Here is a 19,429-nt window from a genome sequence, read left to right as displayed (position 1 = left end):
GTTTCTAACATCCACCGAAGTACTTGATAACTTTTCCAACGGATAGCGGACCCAGTCATTGTTTACTACAAGTCGACAGCCCCTTAACTCGCAGCATCCTATTACTGGTATATAAAGCTACTGTAACAACCCTCGTTGATTTGGTGGGCGTTTCGGTAATTTACACCTCGTGTTTTGTATTTTACGGCCCCGCATCTGGTGAGATCTGTCCCCGGGAGTGTGAGGACATAACCTCGGTCAAAAAAAACCCACCGTGCCACGGTAATGCGACACGTCTTGTGCCGGCAGGTAATGTACACATGTTTTTATTTGGTAATTTACCAGCTAAGCGATGTGATAATTATTTACCTTTCTGCATTAAAGGGGTCGTTTGGGTGGTTTCGAGTGCACGATTTCAGAAAGTGTGAATCAATCACTGATGAAACGCCTAAGGGATCTAGTTTTATTTGGTAAACACCTGAAGTAGTCCCTGTTTTTTTTTTGTTTTTTTTCAATGTACAGTATTATCTCTGTGAAGTGGAGCATAGAGAAAGATGGTTGAAATGCAATTCTGTTTCCATTCTAAGCAATGGCCAAAGATTCACCAAGGAGTTTCTGTTAATGAAATGACACGCTCATAGTGGCTTTCTTTTTCAGTTAGAATCGGTCTAAACGTTTGAAAGTTCCCAATGTCATACCAGATAATCTTTGCTTTGCTAAAATAGTAGTATCAATAAAGTGTCAAGTTAATGTGTCCACGCCACACTAACCGTTTTGGTGTCCTCTGTACTACCAGGTTGGTAGAGCTGAAAAAAATAGTCATATAAATAGACAGTGTTCTTATTTTGCATCATCTGCCATACACATGAATTAAAAAACCTATGCAAACTTTGGCTTCATTCGTTGATTAAGTCAGGAGACAATAATGATAAACCTTACACAATTTTCAGCGTGTAAACGCATTGTCCAGAATTGTTTTGGAAAATCAGCTGGTTCGGGTTTTTTTCTTCAGGTTTTCAGATACATTCTTCGCGAACATGACTTCATTTTAGAGGTGAATATGTCACATAAAACTGCTTCGTATGAACTTCATAGTCAGTTTGCTTTCCGACCAAGGTAAAGCAATTAGTTATCATCTACTCCAATTGCTCTAACATGGAGGTAGGAAGATATAACCGAACCTAATGTTCCCTCGTCCACCATTACTTCGTACCGTAGAAAAGAAATAAGAGTAGCCTACAAACACTTGTTACAATATTGATAGTGCCTAAACAACTCATAATATACACAGAGCGATCATCTGGCGAGGGACTTCCCGTCACTAGCCAAGTTGCCTTACTTGGCAGATACAACCTCAATTCTGACGGCAACACCATTTTTTGTTTTTTCCATTTTCCCTCCTCAAAAAGTTCGTGATGAAGTCCAGACGATGAAGAGGACTGGTGGGGGTGACAAACCTGACACAAATAAATCCGGGGAGTAATATATGATCAAGGTCTTCTGCCGATAACAGTTGGATCTACAGTGATGGAATGAACAAGATACGTGATTGAGCAGATTACATCCGATGTATGGGTATGGGTGGCACGGGAAGGGGAATATAGAGAGGATATACCCGGACCCCCACCCCCCCCCCCCCCCCCCCCTCCCCCACCCACACTCCCATTGCATGTTTTCCTTGTGCGGTTTAGAATTGCCGCCCTCAAAATTTTACTGGTTTTGTTTGTTTTTTAATCCGAAGAAGAAATTCCCCTTAGAACAACTTCGGAGTGATACATAACAACGCCCCCCCCCCCCTCTTTGCATCGAGACAACATACCTCTTGCACACACATCGCCTGACAATGTCAGTTGCGGGGTAGTCGTGTGGTAGGGCAAGCACTAGACAAACAGAGCACCCTCTAGGGTAGGCCTAGCGTCGATCCATTACCCTGGAAAGTTGCCAGTGTAAAACGCACACCCCTCTGGCAGTTACAGTTTAAGGCCTACTTCCATTGTTGTACTGTTATAAATAATCTCTGATACCACTAGAACAAAGACAACCTTGTGGTAGCATTGTTCTTTTGTTAAAAGTACCCTGTAAGTTGGCTTATAACAACTGATGACTTCCTTGATAGTTAGGACGTCTGTTTTTGGTCTTTGTTGGTACTCACAACTGAAAGTGAGGGCGTTCTCGTAACCACCCGGAACCCTTTTGTTTTAAAGTCCTCTGAATCAATGGGTAATAAGACACGCTCACCACACATACACGTCTGTCGAGGTCCAAGCTGTTTCTTTCTATTGTCCCCACTTGATGACTGAATAGAGTCCTCAGAATAGGCCTCACAACATGTGTGCACAAACTTACAGATTAAGGACCTATTAATTGTCCCACTTTGTAGGCCTATACTCAGTCTTGTCCGTAGAGGGAGTCAAGACAAACCTCACTTAACCAGTTGAAGATGTGGCTGACCCTTGAGTGTCCTTTACTGAACCCATCCAGTGTATTTTCACCAACAAGATATAGGATTAGACCAATGGATGACTGTTACGAATAACAACGATTTGTTGTGGTTTCAGTCCAGTTTGTACAGGCAAGTACTGTGGTAGGCCAATAAAGACAGGTGCGTGGAGGTTTGTGATTTTTCAAAACCTAAATATAGGACAATCTGTGATGACTCAATTGATGGACCCATGTTCCAGTGAAATGTTCCGATCTAAATTATTCAGTATCGCCCAACCCACGGTCCTCAGTTCCCATCCCTTCATCGACACACGCATGAGTGTTGATAAACCACCTTTTCGCATCGCTTTGAAAACTACTTTCCTTCGTAATGATTTGTGTACTCGGCATTGTTTTTTTATATCAATGACATGTTTTTTCATCGTAACTTGTATAACAGTAACCCAGATGTACACTCTCTCTGGACCGCACTCTCATTGACTTTCGGAGGTTTATCATTTCCACTTTTCATAGAGGGGCTGCTGTTCGGCCATTTTGTTTTTTTCTAACCAATGATACCAAAATGCAAGACGACACTATTTGTTTACCCGGGTTAAAAGGACACCGAGGCACAATAAATGAAAGTGGTCATTAACGGGTCTAAAAGGCGAAATGCTTACATTTTAAACTCAGTTACAAGTTGTTACCAATACACCTGTAGCAATGTGGCGGCCATAATGACGTCATAACTGTATTAGGTACACGCTTGTGTTTATGGTAGCGGTTTGGGTCGTGTCTTGACAGTAACATCAGGCTTTTGTTTTGATTTTGTACACACTCTAATCGCATGATATACATCGGTTTGTTGATAAATTGCATGCCATTACAGTGTAGGTTTACTCTTTTCTCAGAAAAATCTAGCAGGACCAATCTACTAATGGTTATTGGCCTGTCTATTAGCTGCAATAGTTTAACCTACAGAACTTTTGACCTGTGCACTAATATGGGTCGTAGGTCATACTGACAGGTCGTGCGGAAAACGACTCAAAATGAACCTTACATCAACACGGAAGATTCGCCTTTTTCTTCATATTCAATAGTCGCTTTATAAAAGCCGAGAGAATACGATCAATTCCAGTTTAGTGATTTAGTTATGTTATTGTTTTCGAAAAAAAAACCAGAGAAACGTATTCTGGGGTTTCAAAATTCATTGTACCACGGATCTCTGATTTAAACTTCAACGCCATCTGCTGGTGCTGTCGCTGCTGGTGATGTTACTGCTTTGCGGTTCTGTTGAATGCTGCTTCTGTTGCTATCCGCTGTTGTTGTTGTTGCTGTCGCTGACGCTGTCCCTGTCCCTGTCGTATCGTTGTCGTTGTCGTTGCCGCCGCCACTGTTGTTGTTGCTGTTGGTGTTTTCTGTTTAAAAAAAATGGTTCGATGCTTATTATGTGGTTGTAAATGGAATCCTGTTCGACCTTCACATCAAGATACGATCATTGATTTATTAATAAAATTAGGACAGTTCGCTTCGAAACTATACAAGCGGAAGAATTTGGATCAACAGGACTTTTCTAAGAATTGACAACATTCCACTCATATTATTAACCAGTATGTATTAACTCATCCATAGGCTCACCTAAATGCCTCAGTCTGCACCCCATAACCGTTGACTCTTACGATAGTTACGGTAACAAGATAAGCATCTGATGAGGGATGAAGCGGTTGCTGTGAGGGGGTCCTGATAAGCTTAAGGGGTATAGCTGTTATGAGAGGTTCAAGGGATAGTTGACAGGTCGCGGTGTATGCGCTTAAGAGCCTGTTGGAATACTGGTGAGAAGATCCAGATGCGTGTAGCTTGGCAGTGGCAACCATTAAAAATGGACCACGGTCCTTGCTCTACGGCTAAATTTGATAATCGCCGAACTTCCCCGCAGCCGTTCTTTCACTTTCCTCCTTTTCGTTTTCGTTGAACCATGGATGGTTCTTTTTATAGCTCCATGGTTGGACCATGGAGAAAGTTCTTGATCGGTTGGACCATAGAGAACGTGGTTGGACCATGGATGAAGAAATAGGTTGGATCAAGCCATATGACTCTTCCCATCTGTCTGTACTGTATTACAAAATGAAAGTCTGCCAGTGGTAGATTGGACCCAAGTTTGAATTTCACTCAGATGACAACAAGCCTCATGGATTGTCATTTGGGTCCTCCTCCTGCTGAGGGGGTTTACTCGGACGCTTCACTGAAACGCCGGTTTTGTACATAGAGCTCTATGGTTTTGTATCACTCTGTTCTTGTCATATATATTATTTTGTTTCTTTGAAGTATTTCCCACCTGCCCCAATTTGACAGTCACCTTTCACTCTTTATGTCTCCCCCAGGCAGTGTCCTCGCTGTAATTTGACCATGCTCAGATTAACCATCGCTCTAATGATATAACACTACAGAGGTGTGGCCAGAGCCCTCGGGGCATTATCTTACCTGTCGGCCTCGTTTGCTGCCCGTAAAACGGCTCAATTTCCCCCACCGAAATACCTCAGCTGAACGGGGGTCTTTGTCGGTAAGTACACCCATGGAACCTGATCAAAATCGGGGGAAGTGCAGTGGAAAATTAGAGAGAGATTCCCTTGTAGATTGTTCATCATTGTTGATGTTTCAAGGTATGGGTTTGGTTTTAAATATACATCTTTGTGTATGATGAGGTCAGTAAACAACTGGGAGTGCATCGTGACACTGGATCTGGAAATGAGGTGAAACCCAACTCCGGAGTTATAAATAAAAGTGTCATTTCTGCCTCATTCGTGAATTGCTTCATTGATTTGCTAACGGTGTTCGATGGGATCGCTTATTCTCAGTTTCGAAGCCGCAAATTGGTGGAAATGTGAGGCTTTGGGTGGTTAAGTACTAGAAACCGTCTGCCTATGTTTACCACTCTATAATAACTTTTTTTTTTCGTAACTTAATGTTCATGAGACACCATAGAAAGGGGGTTCAAATGGAACTGTATTTAGTGACAATTACCTAGTTAATTCCTACTAAATATAACTACTCCCGAAGGGAAGAAAGTTAAAGCCTAAAATTCGTCACTTCCATGACAACGGAATGGCCTAAAAGCACAGCACGAAAACAAATATAGCAACCCCCAAAAATCCTAACAGAAACAAACTTTTCAAAACGATAAAGCTTAAAGCTCTTACCGTGTGTCATCTTTAGGTAATCTATGTAAGTGCACGATTTACACGGTCGAAAATGGCAATGAAAGAAAGAGGGGGAAAATGTGTGTTTTTTCCCAGTTCAGCAATATTGAACAACCTCCTTGCCCTTTGCACAGTCAAGCGCGTCAACAAAACATAATATTATGGGGTTTGTCAACATCTTTCACTCTAAAAACGGTTGTCCCCAAAATGTTTTTTGTTGTTGAGTGGTTAGAGCGGTATTAGGGGAAAACAACGATCGGTAACCATCGGTAAGTTTTAAAGTGCACAATTTACACGATCGAAAATGGCATTTGATATAATGAAAGAACACAAATGCTTTTCGGGTATAGCAAGTGCACAAACTCCCTTCAGAATGGGGCCAAATGTGAAGTTTGGATCGACGATAACAAAACATGAATAAGGGCAAGCACCGAAGCTCACAAGGCACTGTTATTGGCACGATTAACATTTATTGGTGCTACGTGGAAGCGTTTGAAGTGCTCAGCTCATCCATCAAAATGTCATAATTTCATGAACTTTGTGTCATGTAGATCTTTATAAGTAGACAGTCGTCTGTTTAGAACCCGTGCCTAGAGTGGCACAAATAACGTTGCTGGAATCCAATGACGCACAGAATGACGTCATTAGTTCCACCATTGTGAGTATCGAAGTTTTATTTGTTCTTTCTTCCTTTGGTTTTTGTGAAAGAGTTTTTCCGCAAATCATTTGTGTAGAGATGCGAATTAATCAAGAGTCAGTAAGAAGCTGTACAAAAAAAGGTGAAATATTTGAGGCGATTTTAAAACTATCGTACTCTTGGATTGAACTATGATAGCAATAACTCTATTGGTCAGTGATGCAATTTTTATTGGCCTACACCAAATAATGTCACCGAATAAAACAAACTTGTGAAAGACCAAAACTAAACATAATCCTATGTATAGGCTTATTGCATGCAATAGCATGACTTTGATAGCTGGTGTATTTCCTTCTCAACGATGAAACCCTGCCTATTTTTGATCAAAGTTTCTTGAACAAGAAAACTGGAACTGCCTTCCGTTATGAACGATGTCGTAAGAGGCAATGAAACCGAGAAACTTAAAGCAGAATTGAGATTCGGGTTCAGGCTGAGGTATATCAGTGATCTTTATTCTTATATATTTATAACGGTGGCTTGACTTCACTTGCAGTTAGTTTTTAAATCCAAAATGATCACTTTCAAAGGAAGCTAAACCGAGCTCTTCGTTCATTTTATCAGGGACAAAACTTTGAACTACATCCCAATTTAACTTATTTCGAGTAACGTAAAGTCTTGAAATGTTTGCCTCTTTGGCGTCCCATAGTTTGTGCTCTCCGAAAAAAACCGGAAAGTCCCAAAAAGCGGCTGTTCCCACCCCTTTGTCCGTGTAGGTAGCATGCTTTGGTTAACGTTAAAGTCAAAATCTGATGACTCAGTACACAAGAATACAGAATCAAATCTTTGCCGTCCGGTGGCCCTCTCAAAAATATGCTAACTACGCCACACTGGAGGGGGAAGCTGATATCGACGATCGTACATCTCCATTGGTGGAGGTGCTGGTATTAGCTTTGTTTTTTTAGAGTTTATTTTCGCTGATATGTCCTACACTGCCTTGTAAGTTTTACTTCCAGTTTGAAATATAAAAAAACTTTATGAAGTCCTGACTTATAGATTCACATTCAGTCATCAAGTCCTGATTGTAGATTCACATTCAGTCATCTTTCCGTACACCTCAATAGGAAGCCCAGCGCAATCACCATTTGTCTAAAATGTCATAATCCGAAAACTATATAAGATGGTGTTATTCAACTGTGCGTGGAACTAAATAAGCCCCATCCCGTTTGGGCGTGATGATTCAAGAGCATCCCGTGTAGAGCCCATCCCCTAGGGGGAGGCTTTGATTCAACGTCTTCCTCGGTAGTAACCAAGGTTGTTCCCCCTGATTTCCCGAATACTCAAGGGGGGGGGCTTGGCCCAACAGGTTGTGCCCCTCTCCCCGTCTCGCATATCAGATAACACTGTTGACAAAGTAATCTATGAATTCGTGCAGAAGTCTGATTTTTTTCATTTTCTGTCCCCCCTTGACAATTCCCGTTCATTCCCGCGAGAGGATACGTGACATTCAAACGGGCCCAGTGCAGACAGATAGACGGCTAAAAAGGGGGGGGGGGGGTCATATCTGGAATCTTTCTTGATATTAATTTATAGATTATGAACTGTTCCAATACTATACTGAAAGGTTCCGTCATAAATCTTATCATTGGATCGTATAGAGGGTGAGAGAGACGGGGAAAGATAAGAGATTGATTTTTTGTTTCTTTCATTCAGAAACGTAAATGTGTCTGTTTTAGTTCAAGAACACCTTGAACGAAAACGGCTGGAGATCTTGGCTGAAATTCATTCAGATTATTTACCTGACATCATCATAACTTTAATATTGGTGGCGCCCTTTTGGGACTCAGTGTCCCTGTGTCATATTGATCACCGTTATAACATTCATAATATTATAATTATGATATGGTTATAACATTGTGGTGAACACGTTTACCTGTTGACTCACAATATGGTGAGCGTGCCATAGTTGTCTGGGGTGATGACGTATCTGCAAGGAGACAACAGTGATCGATTTTACACTGCACTATAACATTCATCTCTAGATGAGTTGTGCAATATTGCCATAGTTATTTGCATTGTGACATCAGATGTCGCTTAGCAATTAAGATTGATGCACCATCTTAACTCTTTGTGAAATCGGCCCCTGAAGTTACGTTGATGGGGTTGGGAAATACTAGAAAATGAACGCTGAGGTTGTCGTTGTCCAACAGTAACGCGCACACGACGTTTACACTCGCAACTCTCAGCCAGTGATAGGTCTTTCTTTGATCTCAGAGAGGGCGCTGTTTCAGCATGTATGGTCAGTAGGCAAGAAGTTTATGGTTTAGTTATTACCTGTGAGCCAGACATGATTTAAGAGGATTTTGTAGGACCATGTAAGCATTAGGAAGATTCAAACTGCGAGTCAATGACCTAATGACATATAATGCTAAACATTAAACTTACTTCACACACGCCCATTTCATCTCCTAATTTAAACTCTGTCCATAATTTCAGGAAAAATGTGGTTACGGACATTTTTTCGTCTTTCTTTAATCACAGAAGCAATGTAATTATCCCATCAGAAATCAATAGTATACCCTACCAAAGTAGGCCTATAATTATTATCAGATGATTGAGCAATTATAATCATGACTTCCCTGCTGGAAAAAGGTGACATTATTTGATAGGTAGTTCAAGGAATAATGGATTGATGAATCGGTCTGTAAGGGTGGATGAACCGTTACCAATTATTCACAAATTAACTGTACCCGTCGTTACATATCCAGTTGTCTCACTTTTGTCTCTCCTAGCTTAAAGGCACTAGACACTATTGGTAATTACTATACAACAAAAACGTTAGCATAAAAACGGAGAGCTGTTGATAGTATAAAACATTGTGAGAAACCACTCCCTCTGAAGTAACGTAATTTTTGAGGAAAGAGATAATTTGTAACTCAAGAATTTGAATAAAATGAAGGATTTCAGGCATGCTCTTTTTAGGCATCTGAAAGCACGCGTAAAGTGCAACAAGGGTGTTGTTCGTTCATTATTCTCTTACAACTAAGATGACCAATTGAGTCAAAATTTTCACAAAATTGTTATTTTATGCATATGTTGGGTATGGGATACACCAAGCATGGGTGGGGTTAAATTCAGAGTGCTTTCTAGCTTATGATGCCACAGAACGATGCTGCAGGGAAGGGATGTTTGACGAGACTTTCTGTTGAGTCTCATTCAACGCGTCAGGACATCACTCATTAAACAGTTATTATTTTCATTCTGTGTGATTGATACTTGCAAACCACATCAGTGATTTAGACGTAATATCTGTTGAATGTAATATGAGGGTTCATGACTTATCCATCCACTTTAAGGTGTAGTTTGCGTGTTACGCTCGATGGCAAAATGGCCCTTTCGTCTTAAAGAGATGGTTTTAAAATATTTAGCCTGGAGCCGGCTTACACCTGAATATACGAGTCAGTGTATATCTGAGTCAGAGTAGATCCGAGTCAGTGTCGATCCGAGTCACTAGATCCCAGCGTCGGAGATCCGAGTCAGAGTAGATCTGAGTCAGAGTAGACCAGAGTCAGAGTCGATCAGAGTCACTAGATCCGAGCATCGGAGATCCGAGTCAGTATAAATAGTTTTAATAATGTTTCGTAGGTGCAGAGACTGGACAAGACCTCGAATTAGGGTCAGACTGGCCAAAACATGGGTCTGCGCCCTCCCTCCCCCGCAACATGGAATGCAGCTTTTGTGTCTGCGTAAATTCAAATAAACCTTTTTTCTATAGGCCTTAGTCGGAGAATGGCGCAAATTGGTGAAAATCAATTTGACACTCTAAAAACTTCTGGTCTGGTGACATTGATTCTGGGTCCCGGTGGCCTGATCAATTTCTCGGTGGTCAGTATGACCCCGAATCTGTGTCGAAATGATCCATAAATGGGCCACACTGACTCAGAATCTGAGTTAAAATTACATTTTAACCAGTTAAAAGACAGTGGTCAGCCAGACTTAGATTAATCAGCCCCCCCCCCCCCGATCCAGAGTCAATTCTGACTTTATGTCAACACTTTCTTTAAAATTGGGAGTGCACAACGAAACACAACGAATTATAGAATAAGGTTTCCAGTTAATAGTTGCTAATTTTAAAATAAGATTATCCGGTATAAGGTGTTGGAGCCTACTACTGTACAACAACGAGTTTCCTATAGCAATCCAGAACTTACCGTTTTTACGCACAGGACGTGTTTGCTGATATATTTTACTAATCAGCAAACGTTAACCGATAGGAAAGTGTTCATTACACAATCATGAGTGAGTTGATTCAACGTTTTGAAAACCGCGGTAAACACAACTTTTCTTAAAATAATTTGAAAACATTTTGTGTTCTTCGAATCCCGCAAGTTGTTGATAACATCGATACTGGGGCGACGGCCCCTGTGTTGGTTTTTGGTTGGTACCCATGGGACGTTGGAGTGATTTACCACTCGGCACGCAATCCGCTAATGTGCAATGACTGAATTGGCTTGCGGGAAACCACTGTAAATTGCGGCTTCCCCCTGCAGTTCTCAGGAGAATTACCTAATTCTGAAAATATGACTTGATTTCACCACCCCCTCTTAAATTTGACTCATTAATCGAGACTTGTTTTCTGATTTATCATGAAAACGTGCAGTCACACAACAGGCTTCCATTTGTTCACATGGTTCAAACCCTTCCTTCATGGTTATATATTTTTATGCATAATCGACAGAGAATGTTGATGGAGCACTTTGTATATTCTTGGAAAAATACTCCAAAATCATGAACTGAGTTGCCAATGAACTTGTACAAGTTGAATGGATTAATATAGAGCTACACAGCCTTGGTCTTGTTAAACCTAATCATGACCTATATATAGCAAAGTAACCAAAAGGTAAAATTAAAATATTAACCTTTTCTCGGCTTAAAATCTCGGCTTAAAATCTACACGTGAATCCTCGCAACCCTTGAGAAAGATGCTCTAAAAAAGAGAAAGCTAGTGATGAAGTCCTCCTTTTAAGACGCTGATGGTGTGATCAGTTTTGCGTCGAATGACTCTTGAAACTATGATAAGACTTGGGTAGAAACTATAAATAAATAGTAAATTTGCGGGTACAACCATGTGTAAATCTCTTTTGAGCGAGTGTTGGCTCTGAGAAGAGCCGGTTTTGTCACGACGTTTCGGACCGTATACTCTGCTCGTCTTCATTAGAGAAGGGGGATCCGATCAGAGTATACTGTTCGAAAAGTCGAGTCAACACTCACACAAAAAGGATTTACACATAGTTGTCCCCGTAAGTTTCTTCCTATTTCTCCACACCATACAAAGCTTTAAACAATACTTATGATAAGACTGATGGATAAGTGCAAACAGTTCGTGGAGGTCCTACCACGGTCTTGCCCTCCTACTGACAATACGCAGGTGGGGCTACCACAAAATGATTATGTAATATTAATAGGGCCTAATTATAGAAACTGCGATTTTTTGAATTTGTATCTAATTGATTCTGAATTTGGCTCATTCAGAAGAATTTTACTCATAACAAAAAGTGGCGTTTCGTGGGTTGTTTTTCTCAGCCCCAAGGACAATATTGCCATCGAAACCACATCTTTAAATACTGAGACCCCAACTAGAAGGGGGATCCAAGGTTCCAGGGGTCGTTTAGAGACGATTTAGATTTCTTGACGAGGTTCACATCTGGAATCAAGTGCGGCATAAACCACTTGGGAAGGAGGAATCAGCTTCGGTGTCCTCGTGGGGATAAAGTGGTAATACTTTTACTCCGTGAATTGTCTTTAAAAAGTCAGTAACGCACATAGACCTATGTGTACAGTGGTGTTAGTTTAGTCGTGGTATTGCGGGGTTTTTTTCTAGCGGTTTTGCTAAGTAAACTCACTTTGGGGTTTGGGTTTTGGATGGCAGAAAATGTCAAGTCGTCTCACGTCAGAAAAAAGCCACACGAGGCTGATTGTATTGGGGCAGGTTTTAACAAAGTCTTTGGGACTTGCCCCTATACCGAACTTGGGCACATCAAAACACTTTTATTAGTAGAAAATTCGTAAGACTGAAATAATTATCAGATTTACACATAACTTAATGGTATAGAGATAGTCGTGTGGGGAAACTTCCCTTGAAACATTTATTTAGGCCTATTTATTATTACTGTTGTAGATTTTTTAGAAATTAGAAAATGGTGATATTGCGAGGCCGAGCAGCGATATTTGAAAACAGTGAACACAGTGTTTTGTGTGTGTACATGAAACTTAGCAGTCACACAACTTAAAGGAACACGTTGCCTTGGATCGGCCGAGTTGGTCTTCAGAAAAACGTTTCAAACCGTTTGTTAAAAAATGCATATGGTTAGATAGATAATTTACAAGTAGAACATAATGATCAACACAAACATGCTTCGAAACTGCGTGGTTTTCCTTTTGCGTCGCGATCAAACACGGTCGGCCATTTTGTGGAGTCAGAATTTTTACTCCAAAGACCAACTCGACCGATCCAAGGCAACGTGTTCCTTTAACTCCGTGAGTACCACATCCATAAACTTTAGCAACTCGCCACTCCTCATTTTTAAAGTGACCATCAACAATACAGTCGAGACCTTACTCTCATTCTATGGGAAAAAGCGAACGAATCCATGCACAAAGTGGCGCGAACTAGATTTGTGTGTTTACAAATCAAAACCGGCCCATGTTTGCATCAGTCGTCACTTGTTAGCAAAAATTAATCATAAAGTATTTATAATGTCATTTACCACTTGGACGTTTGATGATTTACAGCGGATGCGAGTGTGTGTCTCGAAGAAAGTATAAAGAACGGTAACACGATGAACCTTGGTGGAGAAAAATGCCAGATTCCCGTCCTTCGTATAGCAGGGGGAAAAACCGCACTTCGGCCCGCAAATGTCCACATGTTAAAGCGATATCCTACAGACGCGTTCCGGACTCCTCATCAAAAGACCGCGTATAGGGCCTTAGCTCGATGCGACCGTGAGTTGATGACTTCCGCATGCCGTCGATCGCGTTAAACCCAAGGGTGTTATTACCGTCGCATCACCGTAGTACTTAGCACGGAAGTTCATCCATGATCCTGGGATAGTAAACGGGTTAAGGCTTTGAACAAAAAGCTATCAAGCAACACGTCAACAGTAATTTAAAACGTGCGATGACAGTTGGTAGCATTTAGTGCGTATTAAACGGTACAGGAACGAGACTGATTTTGAAATTTTATATAGTTCAAAAAGGAAGTATTTATGCCAACTTATATATTTGGCCTATTTAGTGCTGTCGTGCTTGTCTTCTAGCTTACAGCACAGAACATATTGTTTATCTAGTTAAACAAATTACACTGATTTTATTAGAAATCTATATCAGCCCTTAACAATTTGATCACCGAACCTTTGTGGAAAAAGTTTTTGAATTCGAAGATTAATCCATACGACTTCAATATTGACGGTGAACTGACGACCAACTACCGCTATTTTATTTGCTCTTTTATTTAATACAAACATTCAATCACTCTAGCCTGTAGGCCCGTACGCAAACGGTTGACGGTATATTGGGGCAAAAACTTGACGTTCCTTGATGGTTGACGATGTTGTCATTGTGTTGGACTTGCTCTTGATTTTGATCTACAACGTTCACTGATGTTCACTGATGTTCACTTATGTTCACTGAGTCAATAAACTTGATGAGTGAGTACCAAGGGTCATTATATTACAGTTATTCAGCAGCCTTTTTGTAAAATTCTACAGGGTGTTTATGACCTTTGTGTGGGCACATTTTCCCCTTAAAACTGTAGCCTCTTAAAACTGTAGGCTCGGTAAAGCATGTATCGGTAAAGCTTCAGTCTATATAGTTATAGGCCTAAACTTTTTTTAAAGTGAAAAATTTATGTCCGAACTTTGATCTTGAAAATGTTTGGAATTTCTCTTTTTAAATACACGAACATAGGCTATACACAAAACACTCTATGAAGTTGTGTGAGTGCTAAGTTTCATTTTTTTTATACAACAAATTCACTTTCAAAATAGGCTTATGGCTCTCGGTAAAACAATTTGTGGCATTTTAAACTCACTGATAATTTGGTGTGTGTTGTCCCATGGCTTTTGGGTGGTTGCATTCCCGGTTAAGAAATCCGATTACGAGTAATGTCTGGTCCGTGTATCGCGACTTACCACATTCTAGGTGGTCGAGAATTGAAGATGTCCATCCTTCTTACAAGCCATAGAGGTCGTGGGTTCAAAGACATGTCAAACTAAATACCTTCCATTTTGTTCAAATTGTGCTTACCACGGCATGTTGTTCACCCTCAATTTGAATAAGAAAGATCTCGGGCATGAATTACCTTTCTCGATGCATCTGATGCTTGTGACAACCAATTGGCCCCAAACGTTCACAGGTTTGTTATAATATGCAAGTGAGGATACTGGTCTTGTGCAATTACTAAAAGTATACCTATGCCTTTTGTGACTTTATACATTTGTTTGAGTGAGTTATTGTTTTGGTTCTTTGGTTTGTATATTAAAGCGACATGGCAGCGTGATTTGGGATAATATTATTACTTAGTTTATAGGGTCGTCTCAGATATTAACTGTTAAAGCTTTCCTTTGACTTTAATGAGTATGCTTCATTTCATTGTTAATATCCTGGAGTTTTTCCTCGGCATGTACTGGACACAAAAACTTCAAATCGTTAACAAAACCGTCCCTTCCAAGATAGCACTCACTTTGTAGGTAGGCCAAGCAGTAGCACCTTTAATGTTGATTTCAGCACAGCTCCCCTTTGAGGTTTCTCATGTATGGCACACTTCAGAAAGTAAGTTGGGAAAAGGACTGACGATGAAAGGTTGTTTCGCAAGGTTTCCATCTGACGATTGCGTGATTACGATCTCAACATGTAGTCAAAAAAGAAAAACATGGGCTACCTTCCCCAACACCTGGCCAGCAGCAAGAAATATGGCGTGCATCTGTCTACCTCCTTCCCATAATTCATCTCTTCCCTGTAGGTATAGTTACCATTTATAGACCCTTCTTATGACCACAACATCCCCGGATTTCCAACTTAAAGGTGCCGCGTTAAACACCTTGATAAGAATGAGAAATAATAGTAAATAAATACTATGGAGAAAATCATGTTGGAGGCCTATACCAATTGCGAACTTGGGAGGTTTTTCCCCTCAGTAGAAGTATTTGAAGGTTTATAAACATTTCTACTGATGAGCCGAAACACATTCCATTGCAGAGTTTACACTTTATATTTACGAGAGGCGTAAGGTTTATTTACATATGTCGTATATCAGAAAAGCTCATATTCACCGGTGAAAATATCCATGTGCGCATATCTACCTGTTCCAATATGTGGCCATATCTTATTGTGCTGTGGGTCTTTTTCATGCAGGGTATTTTTATGCAGTGTGATTTGTGAAATAGTTTACATGTAACTTTTTCCGCAGTACAAAAACTGACGTTGTCTTCAGCTAGTAATTATTTTAAGCATTTACCTGTGTGTTTAACAAGTTAAAAGTTCGTGTAATTTTAAGAACTTGGCGTTGACTGAATGTGTTACTTTTACCGAGTTACGGTAGAGGTGGTTGGTCTTAAAAGAAGAAAATGGTTCATTTTGGCGCCAACTCTAACATACTAGCACGGCATTTTGGATAGGCCATGCCTGCCATTCATTAAATCAATTGCAAGGATCATTGAAATGCCCTTGGTAGTGACGCTGATGTTTTTAGACTGAACGGTAACACGATTTTATTACTTCTCTTATTTCATTTCGGTTCAACCTCTCGTCACAAGACCAAACTGTTAGTTCTAATAACGTTTGGTACCAGTAATGAAACGAACATTGTACCGTAAAATATTAGTTTTGTGTTATTTTCACCATTTACAGTTGGGTGTAGGACTAATGAGCATATGGGATCCAGTGTATTCGTCCCGTGGTGGACTTCGAGCCAAAAGGCCACATGTCGTCGTGGGCTGGCCTTAATGACCCTCTTTCATCAGGTAAAACCATGGAGGAAGGAAAACTAATAGTGAGTATTAAGAAATAAACATTCTTGAAAATTTAGATTGAATTATCTATCCCTCGAGAGAAATGCACACTATAGGTAACGTTACCTATATTCAGCAACAGCCGTTTGTTCCACGGCCGTTACGTGATGTCACCAGGTGCACACCTTGGCGCGATCATCAAAGCACGTAGACAACACGTGCTCACCTGACTTGAACCACTAAGGCCAACGGAACAGTCGTCAACAAATCTTGAAATACAGCTGAAATGTAAGATTTACAGCAAGGATACACCTGGGTGCACTGTTCACATCTTATGACAACGTGGGAAAGTCTACATCCAGCAAGGGCAGGTGAAGCCACTAAAACACTTCCATATGATGACTGATTATATGTTTGGATATTTTCTTTACCTGTGGGGCGATTTGGCGAGAGATGGCGTATCCTTAGAGTTTTAGGACTAACAACGACGGGTGGGCCATCTGCGCGGGTCAGGGACGCGCTCGCTATGGAGCTGCCCATTTTGGTGGTATCCCGTCGGTTCCGTTGGTGAACCGCAGCGGATATCCTAAGCGGACAGAGGAGGGGGGCGATAGTGAAAAGGAGTCTTGCGTGATCCAAGATGGCCCAAAGGGAAAGAAAACATCAGCTACACCAACATACACGAGCATGTGTTGTTTTGGACGAGATATACTGTAGGCATAGGGGTCCGTGTAAATGGTGTAATGCACTCGATCAAAGAACTACCCTATAGAGTTTGAAAAGGTTTCTTTAAAAAAAAAAAAAACCGTTATCCGCGTTTCCTTTGGTGCTGTGTGGACTTTTATTGCATGTAACTATTGCCCACCAAGATTCGTTTTTAATGAAATGATGGTATGAACTGTCATTGCTGTCCAAGTGTAAACACAGAATCGAAAGCCAAGATTGTCGCAGTCGCGTAGTGTGGCCTCCTTCCTGAGTAAGCAATGAGCAATGAGGGCGCACTCTACTTCTCTCGGTCTGGTAAGAAAATCGGTGATCTGTTAATGTTTGTTGGGACTGGACGGTTTTGTCCGTTGCTTCCGAAAAATGGCTAGGGATAACTCAATAACACTATAAACCATTTTGTTAAATCATCGATAATGGTTGTGTGTTATGTTGCTATTTAGCGTTTGGAAATTGGGGACTCTTCTATAGGGTCAAAACTGGAGGATTAACAATTCCCTTGCTTTTCTTGTTTACTTTCACACAAAATAAGAACAATCATATGGAATATAATTCATTTCCTTTGTACGGGGTAACAGTTTTAATACGAAAGCTGTGTTAGGGGTAAGTCCGGCGTAAAAAAAAAATCGCTTTTGGCCCGAAGTCTGGCAAAAATTAAAGGAACAAATAAAAATCACAAGGAGGTAAGTCTATCATTAAAAACAAAATAAAGAACGATTAGAAATCACAAGATTTAAGTCCAACTAAACTGAAATACGAAAAAATTATTTTAAAAATCACACTTAAACTTCCAAATGATACACTCTTTGTCACAGACGGCATTAAAAATGAATGAAAGTTGCATAATTATTTTTAAAGACACTGGGCACTATTGGTAATTGTCAAAGAGCTCAATCAGTCGTCGAAGTTGCAAAATAATAATGAAAGAAAAAACACCTTTGTCACACGAAGTTGTGTGCTTTCAGATGCTTGATTTCGAGACCTCATATTCTAAATCTGAGGTCTTGAAATCAAATCCGTGGAAAAACAACTTCTTTCTCGAAACCTACATCACTTCAGAGGGAGCTGTTTCTCACAATGATTTATACAATCAATCTCCCCCCATTACCCCTTAACAATTAAGGTTTTATGCTAATGAATGTTTTGAGTATTTACCACTGCCCACTGCCTTTAAACTTCAGGGACCATGATTGAAGCTTTTGTGGTAATGACTGGTACACCTGAGTACCGTCTGTTTGGGCCTTCTCCACGGGGCACCCGCTCCAAGCGACGACTGCGTTTTGTTGAGAAACACACATGGTACAGAATATGGACATCCCCTTTAAAACAGGTGTGTATCCCAAAAGGTAAATAAAAATGCCATAACTAGAAGGCAACCCCCCCCCCCAACTAAGTTGTCAACCCCTATTTGAAATATGTATTTTTAAAATTAAATATTACCAGAACAAAATGTTGGTCCTGAAAGTTCCCAGAATTAAGCACTCCACCAACAATCAGGCACCCATGGCTTAAACATGGAGTAATTTATTCCTCCATGGCTTAAAGTCCTCACTTTAAGGATCCTGCGGAGTTACCAACATAAACGTAAACGTAGCCTATAGCAAAGTTTATCTATAATTCACACAGTGAATGGTATTGGATGGTCAGACAGTAGGAGGGTTACCTGTGAACTGTCCTTAGCACTTTTTCAGTGACAGTTGGCTTTCAGTAAGCATACGCTTTTTCACTAGTCCATTTTCAGATTCGATAGGGCATAATTATTTTATTTTTTACAACTATAAACTGCCAGCCAGGGCACATGCTGAGGGTTTTCACTGGTACATAGTGTTTGACTAACATTAAGCTGTACGGTATAGATGCACCACATGATGTAATATTGCTGGCTGACATAGTCTATCTATCATCCTCAAACACGGTGGATGGTATTGGGTGGTCAGACAGTAGGAGGGTTGACTGTGTACCATGTAGATGAATTCACCACATGAGGGTGTTGACTGGTACTTGCGTGTTTAACCATGCATTTGGCCAGCAGACCACTGTACATGGAGAATGCTGTGTACCATGTAGATTCATTCACCACATGAGGGTGTTGACTGGTACTTGCGTGTTTAACCATGCATTTGGCCAGCAGACCACTGTATAAATATGGAGAATGCTGTACTGTGTAGATGCATTCACCACATTATATCATATTGCAGTCTAGCATTGTTAATCTATCCTTCAAAACCATGTCTATTTGGATATTACTGGATGGTTATAAAGTAGGAGGGTTGACTGTGTACTGTGTGGATCCATCATAACATGATATATCCTATCATAGTGTCAATAAAAAACACAGTGTATAATATTGAATGGTTGGACAGTAAGAGGGTTGACTGTGTACTGTCTAGTGCATTCACCACTGTCATCATACTGCAGGCTGACATAGTTTATCTATCATTAAAAATCACAGTGGGTAATATTAAAGG

At 40.5% G+C, this 19,429-nt stretch overlaps 1 long non-coding RNA gene across 1 annotated transcript; it reads right to left on the bottom strand.

Annotated features, from left to right (window-relative positions):
- Nucleotides 1-3,450: 3,450 nt before the first annotated feature.
- Nucleotides 3,451-13,196, bottom strand: LOC117305412. Its single transcript, XR_004520675.1, has 3 exons — nt 12,999-13,196; nt 4,882-4,979; nt 3,451-3,818 (listed from the first exon to the last, which is right to left on the bottom strand). It is a non-coding gene; the product is annotated as an uncharacterized LOC117305412 (long non-coding RNA).
- Between the last annotated feature and the right edge of the window lie 6,233 nt (nt 13,197-19,429).

Source organism: Asterias rubens, chromosome 1, assembly GCF_902459465.1.
Source record: "Asterias rubens chromosome 1, eAstRub1.3, whole genome shotgun sequence".
Taxonomy (NCBI): domain Eukaryota; kingdom Metazoa; phylum Echinodermata; class Asteroidea; order Forcipulatida; family Asteriidae; genus Asterias; species Asterias rubens.
Note: the sequence above shows the minus strand (reverse complement) of the source record. Positions and strands in the feature narration are given on the sequence as shown.